This window comes from Pyxicephalus adspersus, chromosome 12, assembly GCF_032062135.1.
Source record: "Pyxicephalus adspersus chromosome 12, UCB_Pads_2.0, whole genome shotgun sequence".
NCBI classification, from domain to species: domain Eukaryota; kingdom Metazoa; phylum Chordata; class Amphibia; order Anura; family Pyxicephalidae; genus Pyxicephalus; species Pyxicephalus adspersus.
The window spans coordinates 34,478,042-34,494,450 of NC_092869.1; the positions used below are offsets into that span (position 1 = coordinate 34,478,042).

At 38.5% G+C, this 16,409-nt stretch overlaps 1 pseudogene; it reads left to right on the forward strand.

Annotated features, from left to right (window-relative positions):
* The first annotated feature begins 2,232 nt into the window (after positions 1 to 2,232).
* Positions 2,233 to 5,898, forward strand: LOC140341787 (serine protease inhibitor A6-like; annotated as a pseudogene).
* The last annotated feature ends 10,511 nt before the right edge of the window (positions 5,899 to 16,409 follow it).

Consider the following 16,409-nt stretch of genomic DNA (forward strand, 5'->3'; position numbering starts at 1 on the left):
ACATAGCTATCTGTTATGTTTATTTGGGGGTCTTTTATTTTGTATCTAATATTATTATGATGATGCACTTTTTTTTTTTAACACCTTTATTTTTTTTCTTAATCTTATTGCCATCACAAAGGGGCTGTCAAGCGGGTGACAAGATATTTTTAATAGGACATTGTGGTGTATTAGATCCAGAAATCCCATAAAAGAACATGTTTTCTTTCATTTGTTACATTATTGCAACACTTTAAACACAAAGATAAATAGCTAAACAGTAACCAAGTTTGCATCCATTGAATGTCAATTGGACTGACCAAATGCTGGTGTGTGATCATTGTGATGCTTAAAAGTTCATCAGTACACACGTTAGTAAATGTGTCAGTCATACTGACCTATGTCTAACAATGTTAATTTGTTGGTACCCTCTTGCTAAATCAAAGATCCTCTATGCTGCTTTAATGTCGCAGGAAACTGAACTGACACATTGACAAAATCTTCTCATGTCCCACTTTGAGCTATTTCTGCAGTACATGGAGTCTTGCATTACAAGGTCTGCATTCTCAAGCATGTTATTTACATGCTTTTTATATTTTATTGTTACCAATGAAGCCACAAAAAAAACATCCTTCCCTATCAAACAGTATTTTTTTTTTTGCATTGGTATATATTTTTTGGCAGTTTGCTTTTTTTAGTGCCAAAACTATATAAAAATAATTTGTAATAGATAATAATGTGTGTAAATAGTGTTTGGTGAATCCTTACATGTTTTAATTCCTAACTCTATAACAGTGAAAACATTTTGTTCTGGTTTTCTATATTTTCTGTATGAGGAATATGGAGAAGAAAGGAGAAAGACAAGCTTTTGTTGGCATTAAATTTTGTGAAAATTCTAAGTATTTATTTATGTGTTTTTGATTCAAACATTAGTTACAGCAAAAATTCCTTTTACGAATTTTGTTAAACATGTGAATCCTATATCATGAAATACATATTCTACACATATGAATTACATGAACATAAGAGGTAAATCATGCAGGTAATATATTATGCAGGCTATATTTTCTGTAATTTTTTTATTGATTATTTCCACATGTATTGTTGTATCCCATATATGTTACCTGTTTATATATAAACATGCAACCTATGTATGCGGATGTGCTCATATGTTCATTGAGGGTCTTTTACATTTTTATTTGTTGCAGTTAGTTACAGTACAGTTAATTAAAACTTCTTCAGTTGTTTTACTTTATTTTATTGTTATAACGATGGGTTGGCAAGCAGGTTTTAATAAGATATTCATGCTCTTTTAGACCCTAGTTTTCTGCAGCAACCTTTTACATGTTACATCATGGAAATTTTATTACAGCTATAAATAAATGTAATTACAATCAAATGGTTTTGCTATCAAATGACCATTTTTTTTAAATGTTTACTGATGTTCAATTGCTAATTTTGCTAATAGAGCTGTTTACAAAATCTGCTAGGTAAAAAATCCTCCCTAGTCATCCAAATAATTTGATGTTGTTAAGTGCATTTCCCTGAGCAGTTTTGTGAATCTTGCTTTAAAATTTTCAAACATTGTAGTTAACCTTGCTTAAGTCTAAGGAAGATAAATCTTGTTATTGAAGTTTACTCATTTGTAGAACTAATATGCAAGCTATTGTCAAACAAAAACCATAGCGGACCAAGCACTACCATGGGTGTCATATCCCACTGGTAATTTATGGTGGAATTGTAGTACCACAACCTCTTGAAATATCAATACAATTTTTTTTCCAAAAATAGAAAAAAAGGGGTGTTAAGACTTTTTAGGTACCTTCATTTAAGACAATTCATGATAAAACAATTTGTTTATTAGAAACAGACTTTAAAAACAACATCACATAAGCACAATAAGGTACAACACTGTCATCAATAACCTCTATATGTCCTGACACGTTTTGTATTTATAGCTTCATCAGAAGAACTTTCAATGGGAAATTTTATCACAGCTATAAATAATTTTAATGGCTCATTTAATTCAATATAATACATGATCACCAGTGAAATGCATTAGTTATCTATTAGTACTTATAATAACATTATGCATAGCAAGATATCCATCAAATCCCGTATAAAATATATTCACACAGGAGGTACTTAGACACTTTTTTTTAGACATCCTCATTTACACATTTACTATTTTCACAATAATAGGAAGAACTTTTTATTATCGCTATTTGCAGGTGGCCCCTATACTGAGAAGACATGAAGTTCCTTTTCATTTTGGTTTTGGTTATCCCAATCATAGCTGAACACAACTCTGATTCCAAAGAAGTCCTAAAAGAAGCAGTGAAGGGAAATACTGAATTTGCTGTAAAGTTTTTCAAACATGTCACCTCCGCAGCTTCTCAAGGAAAGGCCAAAAATGTTGTTTTTTCACCCATAAGTTTTTCTACTGCTTTTTCTATGTTGACATTGGGAGCCCAATCAATAACCAAAGAATAAATCTGGAAACTGTTAAGCCTGGACGATGTTCAGGAAACAGAGGTCCACCAGGCTTTTTCCAGTCTTCTCCAGGAGTTAAATTAATCAAAGAGCATCCTTCAGATCAACATTGACAATGCCATCTTCGTAGAAGAAACAGTTACCTTGTTGAAGAGCTTTAAAGATGATGTACAGAATTACTACCATGCAGAAATTAAAAAGACCAATTTCAATAATTCAGAAGAGGCTAAGAAAGAAATAAATGAATATGTGAAAAATAAGACTGAAGGCAAAATTGAGGAACTCATCAACAAACTTTTCAAAGATGCTATGATGGTTCTGATCAATGTTGTTCCTTTTAAGGGTAAGACAAGTGTAGCTAACGCATGTATCATGTATCATGTATCAGTTGATTCTAATGTTGTTAATACTGACTAGTTCTCCCCTGATTGACTACAAGACATCTCCTTTTTATTTGATGGTAATTTGGAGGCTGTAAGTTAGAAACTAACTAGATCTCTGGTAGATCAAAAAGTATTTTTTTGTTCTCCCAGCCTTTACAAGACATGGGAAATGTTGCATTTGTTATAGATATGTGGCAAACATTTTTTTCCAGTCATGCACCTTAATCACATGTATTACGTGTAGCATCTTTTTTTATCCATTAATCAAAGATGTAATTCTTTTAGAATTGTTTTAGATATAAAATGTACACATGATTTTATTAGGAGAATGGCAGAATCCTTTTAAACCATATACAACAAGTGCTGGAAAGTTCTTCTTTGACAGCAACATAACAATGGATAATAAATGATGTATCAAACAGAATTGATATGCAAGTGGTGGGATCGATGATGTTTAATCAGGTCAAACTGAGTTTTTTTTTTATCCTTTACCTAATAATCTGTTAGGTAACGCTTATCAGGCCGGCGATTCTATGCTGTGCACCACTGCAGTATACCACACAGCCTATTTTGCCTAGCAATGTCACTTGCAGCAGCAAAGAGAAATAACAGCAGCCCCTGCTTCCCTTTAGCCCTGCTGCCTGATATATTTTATGGCATCCCCAGCATCCACTGTTAGGCTGTGCACAGCTGAAGGGGATTCCAGAGGCTGATCAGCTCTTGGCTCAGCCCTGCTATTGGCTGCTGAAACTTTATAGCCTCTCTGCTCCCAGTTACCAGAGCCTGTTGTCCCCTTTAGCTGGACTAATCTGTGTTGGAGAGTTTCTCAGTTGATTTACTGTTGCTGACTTTGCCTGTTTCTGACCCTTTGAGTTTATGCTGCCTGGATGGGCCTATTGCCTATAACCTCGACTCTGTTTGTGTTTTGACCCTGTGTACCTCGTCTGGTGGATGTAATATCTGTTATGATCCCTTTCTCTGAATTCTGGACTAGTCTTTTGGAAACTTGGTACTTCTATCTGTGGGCTCCTGGTCTGCTGCCAGCCCATCTCCAGACACCATCTTTGCGCACTAAGTCCTGGGGGCAACCGATTGCTGGGAGACGCAACCAGTCTCCCGAGTGGGGGCTTGCTATAGGTGAAGACTGCGGTGTAGACTGAGGGACTGGTGTCTGGGGAATACTTGTGCTGACCAGGGTCTTACATGATCTCAGTTGTTTTGTAATGTAAATGTATACATGTTTTATTTTATTAGGAGAATGGCAGAATCCGTTTCATCCAAAAAGTACAGGAGTTGGGAAATTTTTTCTTGATGGCAACACAACAGTAGATGTTCAAATGATGCATTGCATAGGTCTCTATAACACTTACCATGCACAGTGGTCGAGCTTGCATATAAGGATAATGCATCCATGATTATTGCCATCGCTGAGCCAGGCAAGATTCGGGATGTCTACTGAGAACATACAACGATGGAGGACATCACTCACAGAAAGGTAAGAGATAAAAACTACTTGCAAATGTACACAACCTTTAGCAAACATATTTATTTAGCAGGAAATCATTATTACATACATGATTAGATGCATTTTTACTCCAACATGCCTAAGAGTTTGCATTGGGGTCAGAGAGTATGCGTACATTGCCCAAGACTGGAGAAGACAAACTACCCGGAACAAATTTCATAAAATTCTTTTTGTATTAACTGGCAAATGCTTTCAATCATGGATCAGATCCATTACAGGGTTGCTGTATCACCCTCGTTATCCCATGATAGTTTATCTTCTCCAGTCTTAGAGAACTTTATTAAAGTTGGCTCATTATATATGTGTGTGTTGTTGAAGTGGCGGTAATGCTGTGCTGTGAAAAGAGTTGGTGAAATAAAACTTAGGGGGTGCTTTTGACCATCGCTAAATTTCTAACCCCTGTACAGTTGTATAGGACCAGAGACATACTTCATAGGACTTGTGTCTGGTCAATCTGTATCGTGCCTGAGATGCTTGGACATGCCTGGACAAGTACAAAAATTGGAGAGTTTTGAATGTAGGTGAATACATTAAAAAAGACCTGAAACATAATTTTTTTTGGTTTTAGATAGAGTAGGGAGGTGTTTGAATCCCTGTCAGCAGAACAAAATGATTTAAAAGGCACCTTAAAAAGGTGAATCAGACTAAGGGGATACCTGGGGAACAAGCTACAACCATGATCCTGCAGTAATTAATAAGTATAACTTTGCATGTCAAAGGACTGCACCTGTCTGTCACTTCACAATTGAGGATGCACTATGGTGTGAGGATGCACTATGGTGTGAGGTGCTCATTTGGTGTTTGATTGGATAAAGCCGGTCCAGACAATATAAATGGGGCAAGGGAATGGGGGGTAGAACTGCTACCTTGCCTAGGGCGAGTAAGGGCCTGTAATAGGGGGTAGCAACAGATTTTTTTTACTCTTGGAAACCTTGGCACTGGGGTCTTCAAAGTTACAGAAAACCATCAGGGGACAACCCATCAGTGCCAATCTATAACCCATAGATTGACCCCTTTAACAGTTTTTGCATTTTAAATGGCATCTGAGCCCAAAACAAAACTTTTTCCTAATCCTGACACATAAACAACTGCATTGGGTTCTTATGAACAACATTTTACAGATTTTTAGTAAACCCAACTAAGGACAAAAACAATTTATATGGAAGATTTTTTTAGTATGGGGTGGGCAGATCATAGGCAATAGTAATAGTGGAACTTATTTTTTATCAAACATGACATAATTGTTTCTTGGTTCTTCTGCACTGACTTTCCTTGACTCTAATTCCAATAATCCTATATAATGTATAATGTATATTTTCTTTTTAAGCTATGCACAAAGCTGTACTAGACGTAGATGAAAAAGGGACAGTGGCTTCAGCAGCCACTGGTGTGAAGTTGGTTCCTACAATGCTATACCCATCTGTTAATGCTGACCATCCATTTGCTTTGATAATTTATGAGTATGGTCAGAACAGCATTCTTTTCATGGCAGCTGTCATGGATCCTTCAGAGAAATAAACAGCGATGTTAAAATACTTATGTCTGATACCAGTGCAATTAACCGGTGCATAAATAAAGACTGTATACTCTCCTTATAGTTGTTCTTGTCTATGTCTTTTTCATGTCGGCTGTCCCTTTCAGTAGTCCACTGAGAATGAGACGGGCTAGGCGCTCACCCAACAGGCAACAACACACGTGCAAACATTGTAACTTTGTAAGTAAGCTGATTCCATTTTTTTATGACACTGACAACAAAAAATGTAATTAATGTTTCATAATTTTGGTGGAAGTGCCTATGAAATGTTGTGAAAATGGCCAAATGGTTTTTAACATTAATAGTCACAAATTGCTGAGCTTTCATTTTCTCAGTTGAAGTATAATAAAAACCCCATCAAAACAACTATGCAACAAGGCAGGCTGGATGCCTTATCTCTATTAAGTATAGAAGCAGATGTGTTACATGAGATTAGTTTTGAGGATCTCATCAAAGACTTTGCAATTGGAGAAAGTAGGAGAAAACTTTTCAAAAATAAATAAAATGGAAGTATACAAAAATAAACAATATTTTCTTACTGTAAGTTTTGTTTAATTTCAATAAATAACATTTTTTATGGTTAATTATTGTTTATATTTTGAATTACATATATAAAGGGGCACCAAAATCATTTAAGTGCTTAGGGCTCCTAAGGGTCTTAATCTGGCCCTGGTTCCAACACTATTATTTAGGAAGGGGTTCAATGGCCACATCATTTTGTTTGGGGTATTTTTTTATTGGATGTTGTCCAGTCTAAGCAAAGTGATGTTGCACAAGGTAAAGATTGTGGGTTGCTCCCTGGCAGGTGATGCAAGAATACCTGAGGCACAAAGTATAAGTGACATCTGGTCTGCACCAGTGCACCCCGCAAGGGGTAATTGGCCAGAGACCCTAGTAACCGCTGGACTACTTTACTGCAAGGATGCTCCCAGGCTCTCCTCACTAGAGGCAAGTAGGATCAGATGGCTTCAGTGTAGGAAGAGTTGAGCAAGTGGATGCCAAACAGGCCAAGGTCAAAGTAGGCAGGAAATGGAAGAAGAGTTGTGGGCAGCAGGTGGCAAACGGAGGCAAATTTGTTGAGGTCAGGGTAGATAATGAACAAGAAGCAGGAGTCAAAGTCAGACTGAGGTCAGAATCCAGAAACAAACAGAATAAACACTGGGCAGTATAGTGGGTATCGAGGATCCAGCAAAGTCTGCCAGAACTGGAGAGACCTAAATAGCTCTCCTAATTCAGTGCCCTGCCCACGTATGTGCGCACATGGCTACATGTGTATATAAAGTTTTGTGCATAGTTGGTAGGTGATGGCAGTCCTTGTAAACCCAACTCATCAGTAACCACCCAAAAACAGCTGGATTGTTACTGAAAAGTGCTGGGCAGTGTGCCTGGCTAAACGAAGCTGGGGTGATCAGGGACATTTTTAGGGACATTTACAGTCCAATTAAAGTTGGTAAATGTTTTTGCCAAAAATTTTGGGAGCTGCCCACCACTACCCAGTTCTCTCAGTAATTTAAAGAACCCCCACCCCCACTACCACCACCTTTTTGTTATGAGGAATTGGAGAGGAAGAAGTATTCTGTAATCCTGCCCGATGGTGACAATGCTGCTCCTTTATAAACACTGTACAATATGAGTCTTGTCAAATGAAGTGTGTTACTGGTCAAAAAACACTGGAAAAAAATAAAGCTAACGCAGCCACTTCATCCAAGTCATGCTAAGCTGCATTCTATTATTGTTCTTGAACTTAGATAATATCACTTCCCACAAATCCTGAGAGATAGTTGTGAATTTTTAGGCAATTATTTCAGTATATGTCCACAAGTAAAATTACCACATTTCCTTTATTTAGAACATTAAAAACTATAACCATCAGTCAATGTAAATAACAGAACAGTGTATTTTAACAAAACATAATATTACATCAATTACAGAGATTAAAAACAACATATTCCCCATATTTTTCACAATATTTTGTCTATATTTTGTCAGCATCTCAAGCCTTATCGCAATATCACTTGAGGCTTGAGATGCTAACAATCTGATATGGGCAGGCTGATTCACTAAGCAAAATCGGAAGCTCGCTCGCACATTCGTATTCGCAATCCAAAATTGGAGGCCTTCAATCGGTTTATCAACCACATTTCAGGCGCTGGCATATTCGCGCGGAAGTTATCAACTTCAAAATGATCTCGCTGCTGGAGACGCGCCCCGGAAGTTTGACACTGGCGAGCTTGCATTAAAAGTCACTGTTCCCCTAAAAAATAAATCTTTCTAATGGCACACATCTTTAACTTAGACCTAAATAAAAATGTTTGTGTTGTTCAAATGTTTCAAACATCTATATGCGCTAAGAAATAAGCATATTTTAAAATGACTTATTTCCTGTTAGGCAAGAGTTAACGGAGTTCAGCTCCTCTACATAGGCGCCTATCTAAACGCTTATGATGCCTGATCGGTGGAGCCGCGACTTTCCGCGGGCGAAACCTCGGCTTTGCCATCGGACTAGATTTTCCCACAAAAGTCACAAGCACACACGTTCTTGTTGGCTTCTATAGATATATATATATATATATAGATAGGTCAAAATGGCATTTTGGTTTGGTAAGTATTTTTTGAATGCAATATTTGTTGGGCTATTTTGGTTTTATATGGAAGTGTGGGTTTATATGTGTTTTGTTTTCTTTTTATTTTTTTGTCATGTAAATTTAGTGATGTATATGTGTTTTTTTTTGTTTTTTTATATTTTAATGTGACCTTTAAGCAAATGTTTCTTTTGAATAAAGTTGTTTGTAAAATGTTGTTGTTTGTTTTTTGGGGGTTTATTGTTATGTGATCTCCTTTCCATTCTCCCAGGACACACAGTTCAACCTCCCTAGTGGTAACCCCGAGTGTGACTCGGGGTAGAAAAAAGATTCTAAAAGCGGTAACCCCGAGTCACACTTGGGGTAGGTAAACCTATGGGAAGTAATAGTAAATACAGCATTACCTGATCTGCTGGCATCCCACATTGTTCAGCGTCGTGCTCCGTCTTCTGCACCCGATGAGTCACCGGGGGAGTTCCCGGTGACGTTGGTGCATTTGTACGTTGCCGGTGGGGCGGGACGGGAAATTCAAAATCCATTTGTATTGCATTCAATACAAAATAACTGTATTGAATGCAATACATTGGATTTATATGTGTAAAAGCAGTACATTGTATTTCATGAACATTTATTTTACAGTATATATAATATTATGAGTATAATTATTTTTTTTTAAAAATGTGAAAAATTAAAACAACATTTTTTTAAATATATATATATATATATATATATATTTGAATTTATTCAATTTATTATTTTTACATGATTTTGTTGTTATGCAAGCGGGTGTGGACCCACTGTGCCACTGACTGGGTATGCTCCACAGGGGCGTGACTAAGCCGCTACCAGGTCTTCGCTAGAGCCTCTGATGGTGAGGATAGGCTTGGGCTGCGGGGTAGCTGCCAGGTAGCTGCCAGGTGCCACTCCAGAGCAATCCCCAGGCCAGTGGCAGCTGACCACAGGAGTCAGGAAACCCGGTGCAAGCATTTTGACATACACACACAAGTGAAATCATTCAAGATCTTTGCTCATTTTTGCAAGAAACAAGCAGGCAAGTTCATTAAAACTCGGCTCCGACTCGCAGTAATAGAACCTGACGACCGGCGTGTTTTTATGCACATCGAGTGTACTGGCATCTGGTATATAAATCAGGCTTATTAAGTTCACTTTTGGCCTGTGCAATTGGTGCAGCTATCTAATTAGAGAGCTGATAGTTCTTCCATTGGAAACCACTGAAGAAAATCTATTTCTACAAATACAAAAATATACAAAGTGGAATATAAGGAAAATATTTAAACTGTATCGAACCAAAGCTTTTTTGTAATTCCTTGATCAACTGTGGGGTGTGGAGGGATTAGATTCTTTAAAAGACTTTATTATTGTTGTAGCCCCCCAACAAAAACTGATCCTACTAAAAACATAAAAAAGGTTTGTTTGAAAATACATTTTACAAAGAAAAAAAAAAAAAGAATAACTTAAAAGAATAAAATTGAGCAACGGCAGCCATTTTCCTATAATGATTTAGACACTCAGGAGGTAAAAGAAAACATGTTACGTCATCACTAGATCCCAAATATAATGAAGTAGACACAGTTAGACCATATAGTTTTGGATCCCAGCACCAAGTGTTGTCCTCAAGCTAAGTAAATAAAACCCTGTACAGATGTCAGATAGACATTGGACTTCTGTCAATTTTTGTACGGACTTCCCATTGCCCTAATGGCAATGATCTGTAGCTCTATATGTGAGAAGATTGTATTCGTTTATTATTATTATTATTATTATTATTATGGTGTTTTATTATATTTTAGGTAGTGCACAAGGCTAAATGTGGATGAAAAAGGCACAGTTGCTTCCACAGCAACAGGTGTGGAGGGGGTTCCATTGGCGCTATACCCAAGGATAAGTGTCAACTGTCCATTTGTTCCGATAATATATAATAAAAATATAAATTCCATTCTCTTCATTGGAACTATTGCAAATCCCACAGAGTCATAAAATACAATATTGTCACTTACTGTTGTAATTTCAGTGGATAAAATTAAACTGGATTAAAAAAAACTCTACACTCTCCGACTAGTTCATCAGATATTCATATGAGTGCCCCCTCCAGTGTCCACCTATGCAGAAGTAGAATTGAGCTTCTATAAAACATGGTCTTGACCAGTTCTCATTTGTGCGCCTTTAAAAACCCAACTCCACCAAAACATTTTTGTCTGTTAGATAGAGCAAAGTTTTAGAAAAAAGCACAAAAATAAAATAGCACATTTTGCTGCAAAACTCTAGTTTAGCATTGAAACTGCAGTTATGCCTTACCACCACAACTGGATATCATCCAGAGAGAGTAATGTCCATCGTTATTCCACTTCATTTGAGATCAGGCTCTTATGGAAGCACCAGTGTGGAGCATTTCTGCAGAACCAAAGTGGAGAAGAGAATGAACCATTGTCCTCCAGGACTGGTCAGAAAGTCATAAAGGGTTCTGTCTAACAAATAAGCAAGTGTAACAATCATAGTAGTACTATGTATATATAATTATATAATAATAATAATAATAATAATAATAATAATAGTATATTAATCAACCAATGTCACGTGAAACACATGCACCAAAAAAAACTTTAATCCAGCAATGAATTTTTACTGATTATCACCATAATATAAATAAAACATTTTATCCCTACATTATGAGGCCTATTTATAAGTGTTTTTTATCCAATATTCACCCAAACATTGCCAAAAAAATAACAATTTTTTCAGAAAAAAATCATTTAGAAGATATTTGACTCCTGAATAAAGGTGATTTGCACATTTTCTTGGGATTTCCTGTTGTGTCTACACAAACTCATGAGGAGAAGAGTACCAAAGGTACCAGACTAATCAGAACAATTCTAAATATATATATTATGAAGTTAGAGAGAATTAGCTCTTCCAGCAAGTCCGCAGAGAAGTTTGTATCACCTAACAGTCTCTTTATTTGGTTCAAAAACAAAAAAGCTTCCTTCAGCAAATGAATACAAAAAAACATATGGGCAGCTTACATCAGTTGGCAGAGTGCAGTGTCCTCAGAGTCAATAGAACGTGACTGGGGGGAGCTCAGATTTTCGCAAGCCTTCTTACTTGACCACCTCAGAACACCAGAAGACGCTGTACACCCCTATTCCCCTTTTTAAACTCCCACCACAATAATACTACCACACCATGTTGGATTCTAAATGGCCACTACAGCCTCATTGTTATTATGAACAATTTTTTAAACCATTATCATAAAAATAACAACACAGATACAAAACATTTGTAAATATAACTTTTTATATCGTACTAACATACAATATTGGGACCACTTAGTAACAATTGCCATAACCACTTACTTCTCCACAAACTCCCCACAGGTTTGCATGTCCTCAAATGCCCCTTTTTAAGACCTTGTAATATACCTCTTGGGGTCTGCCAGCACCTGAATTATTAATGCCCTCAGGCCACAACACACTACCTCAGAAACAAATTTTCCTTTCCATACCTGCAATGCTCTGTGGACATCCTCCTGGAACCCTATACCCCAAAAATCTGCACCCAGGGCATTCAGATGTACACCATCATCATGCAGATACTTCCTTCTCAAGGTCCCAATGCCAAACAACCAACCCCCATTGCGAACCGTAAGGTGCTCGGCCTCTTCATTGTTGGCCTTATTAAGTCAATCCACTGATCTGCCCAATCTACAATGAATACAGTGCAGAAATGACATCCCCACATGTAAGAAATCCCATTTGACATCTCTGATTATTTCTCATGTGGACTGGCTACCCAAGTAATTTCCTCCTACATGCAACACTAAGACATCTAGTGGCCTGTCCAGACATCTAGTGACCACCCCACTTCACAACATTCCATTGGGCCTTAATCATTTGTGTGCAGTGCGCCCCAGTAGAAATATGAATGCCCAAAAATCTAAATCAAACACAACCCATTCCTGTAAAAAAACACAATAAACAGAAGATGACTGAACACATTGTGTGTTTATCCATCAAACCAATCGCATACCTACTAACACACCGCCTGCCCCCAAGGCCCCCTCAACACCCCATTTCCCACTGGCCATGGAAGAGAGAACCCGCTGCCAGTCTACCACCCCCTTTCAAATCAAATGAGGCTGAACATGCACACAGAACAGGTTAAATTCTCTATGCCCAATCCGACGAATCAGAGTAATTCAACCCCAACCGGGCCACCTCCATGGTGGCCCCAATACAAAAAGAATAAGCCGCATACATCTGGGGTCCAAACCCTCTTCCTGCAAGCTTTTATGCAAAACAGCTGTAATTTGAGAGAGCATGCCCCTCCACCTCCCATGTGTAAAGAATGGGCCCCATGCAGCACCAAAAATTTCCCCACTGTTGTCACCCGCCATAACTTCTGGCAAACTAAACAGATGAACCCGAAATCCTCTCGCCACCTGGTCCATTTTAGACCCCCTCATCCACAACTGTATCATCCTATCCCCCTTCTCATTAACATCCCTCACCAACAAACCCCAAATCTTTCTGGCCCCTGGGCTCACCAGCTCCCCAATGCGCAATGCCCCAAAAAAGGGTAAAGTGAAGGCCGCACAAAATAAAAGCACCTCATACTCTGATGAGCAAATCTGCCCAGCTGTTTGAATATTGCCCCGAATAGGTCAAACGTCACTAGCCGCCGTTAGTCCCTCCTGCACACACCTCTCCGGTACATCTTCAAAACCTGCACCAAGAATTCCTTCATCAGATCCCACTTTCCCATAAACTTAAATAGGAATGCCAACTCACCATCTTTTTACTAACCCCAGATATCAACACCACATGACCAAAATCACAGCAAATAAAAGAACGATACTTCCCCTCTGACTGAGGGTTACCAACCTTCTCAGAAAGTGACCACCACTCCCGCCACACCACCGAATAGGAAACCCATGTAATATGGCTTACTGATCTGATTAAGCCTGCAATTGTCCCAACACAATCTGCCACAGGTCCAGGGAGTACACAGCCCCATTCTGCCCCACCTCCGGTGCCAAGCCGTGGTACCTGACCCACTGAAAACGAGACAAAGAATCTGCTAGTTCATTATTCAACTGAGGAACATGCAAACACATTAAACTCCAAACATAACAGCACAAAGTGTCTCATCAACGTAATTACTAACGGAGAAGAGGCCGCCCCACCTTTCACCACCTGCACCACTCCCATATTATCACATAAAAATTTGACCTTCTTATTAGCCAGCTCCTGTCAACCCCAAAAGGTGCTTGCAGCCACCGTAGCAAAAAACTCCAACAGAAGGAGATGCAACAAGAAGCCTGCCACAGCTCATGCATCCACCCAAGGACCCACATACCATTTTCCCTGAAAGTATACACCAAAGTCAATCAATGCCGCTGTGCCCATGTTGTATCACCAAATCAAAACTTGTGATTGAAACTGTGTGCCACAAGGACCGGCCAGTATAGGCCAGCAGAAAGGAACGCCGCAGCAGGTCATCCCTCACATCCCTGGTCAACCGCACATAATATCCCGTGGCTTTAACTCCCGCCATTGCTGCTGCCTAATGGGCCCACGGGCTTAAAAAAAAATTCTGCAAGCAAACTTCAACCCACCTAACAGAGACTGCACCTGTGGCAAGCCTTCTCTGCTTGCAGACTCCTCACATCTTGAACAACAACACCCACAGCCATAACTTGTCCTCAGAAAGCAGACATTCCAACGCGACTATTCTTGTCAATAAGATAACACGAATGCTCAGAAACACCACAGTACTGGCTGGGCTCTACGTTTTTCTGCCACTAATACAACCCAAAAAAAACCTCAAAATAAGCACACAATATCGAACAGCCTATTAGTGGCATCCATCCATGAAATACCCTCAAATTTGTAACCCATAAACCGAAGACTATCCTGGTGCACCAGCAACAAACGAAACGCTGACTTGATCTCAACCTTCGCCAACAGTGAACTTCACCCAAACCAAGTTTGTATCAAATGATATATACAACACTGAACAAAGGAGCAGTCCATTGGCATCATTGACTGACCCACCTGCCGTAAAGGACAGATGATGATTGAGACGAAACTTATTTGACTCCTTCTTTGGCCCCAACCCTAATGAGATACAGTATACCATTGATACAATTAATTTCTGCAACAATGGCTCCATAAACAGTCCCCACATCCTGGCCATCTTTGACCATCATGATATCAAATTAATCCAGCTCAGTGGAACACAAATGTGGGCTTTCCGATTTCTAACCCCCTTGATCTCTACCCCCATTTTACTTCAACTGATGGATTCCTTCTTAAAGATTTCAGGATTAAGTATGAATAAAAGAAAATTGTGGGTCCTCAGCGCTAATCTTCCTTCTCCCCTTTTAGCTTATTTGAAGCAAAACTTTGGGAAGGTGAATATATCCTGTAATTGTCCTATATGTCTCAGTGGGAATCCTATATTGGTTCCACTCGGGATATCCAGATGTGGCTGCATCCTTATTCAAAATTTATTTAAATTTTTTGCTTAAAGAAGCGATGGCATTTAGTTCTTCGTAGACCTCATAAAACATATCCCTATACAGTATATCTCCCTTATGTTTTTGAGGATGTGATCATATGGCCTCATTTTTACCAGCATAGTAAATGTGTCTACATGTGAGTTGGTACTGGCTCTATAACCTTATATATTCCGTTACTCAAACTTACTCAAGAAATGAGAAAGCACCCACTGAAATTCAATCCTCTTTTACCTAAACTGACTTCACGACTGATTGGTTACATCTTTTTGGCTGCTCATTTTACTACTACCTGTAATTGATAATCAACATCCCCGTAGTCGACATTCCTCCCCTTCACAGAAACTTCACTGGATTATGACTAATGACAACCTAACTTGCACCATTAACAGTAAGGTGTTGAAATTTTATGATTCTTGGGACCCCTGGATTACTTATCTACACAATACTTAACAAGATCTGGAAAAGCTGCAGTAGTCATTAAATCTACAGTGACATGCAGGTTATACAGTTTACCCAAAAGCCCAGCACAACGACATTCACCTCCTGTGAGCTTTCCCCAGCTATTTATAATTGGGCCAGATATTGTAGCAGGTGGAGTAGCCTAATGACTTCAATGACTGCAATTCACATTCTAAGTGAAATGTACCACCCTTCTAGCACTTTTTTGGACATTTTTGTCCATAGTTGGTCTCATACATATACCAGTAAGACACTGCATGCCCAAAATGGGGATGGCAGTGAGCAGTTTAGTACCAATAATTGTCTCCACTGTTTTTTTTATTCATTGCAGTACTAAGACCAGCCAAGGGGCTGCCAGCCATCAGAAGCCACACAAAAATGACTTTTCCTGCCTCCATTCTAAAAATCCTTTAAAGTAGTGTTTCTCAACCAGGGTAGCATGGAACCCTAGAGTTCCCCCAGAAATTGCTAGGGGCACCTTGAACCATGAGCAGTTTGGACCTTTCAAGTCAGTGTAACTGACACCCATGATCTTTTTGGCTATCTAGCAATAAAATAGGCATGCCAATGTCCATCATGATAATATACTATGAGCTGTGGATACAGTATTTATAGCTGGGGTTCCCTGAAAACATTAAAGTTAATTTAAGGGTTCTCCCTTGTTAAAAAGGTTAAGAAAGGCTGCTCTAAAGTAATAAACCCCAGAGTGCCAGGCAACAAATATTTGCAAAAGGAAGGGTCAACAGCCTTAAATTAGACAGGCTTCAAAATTTTCCATGTTGTATTATCACATTGTTTACTGTCACAGAACTTTCACCGAAGATGAAAAGGTTTGTGTGCAATGTATTTCTAACTAACATTTTATTTGTTTAATATCAATGAGTAAAGGAATTTCAAATACCAAGCTTGTGTGTTT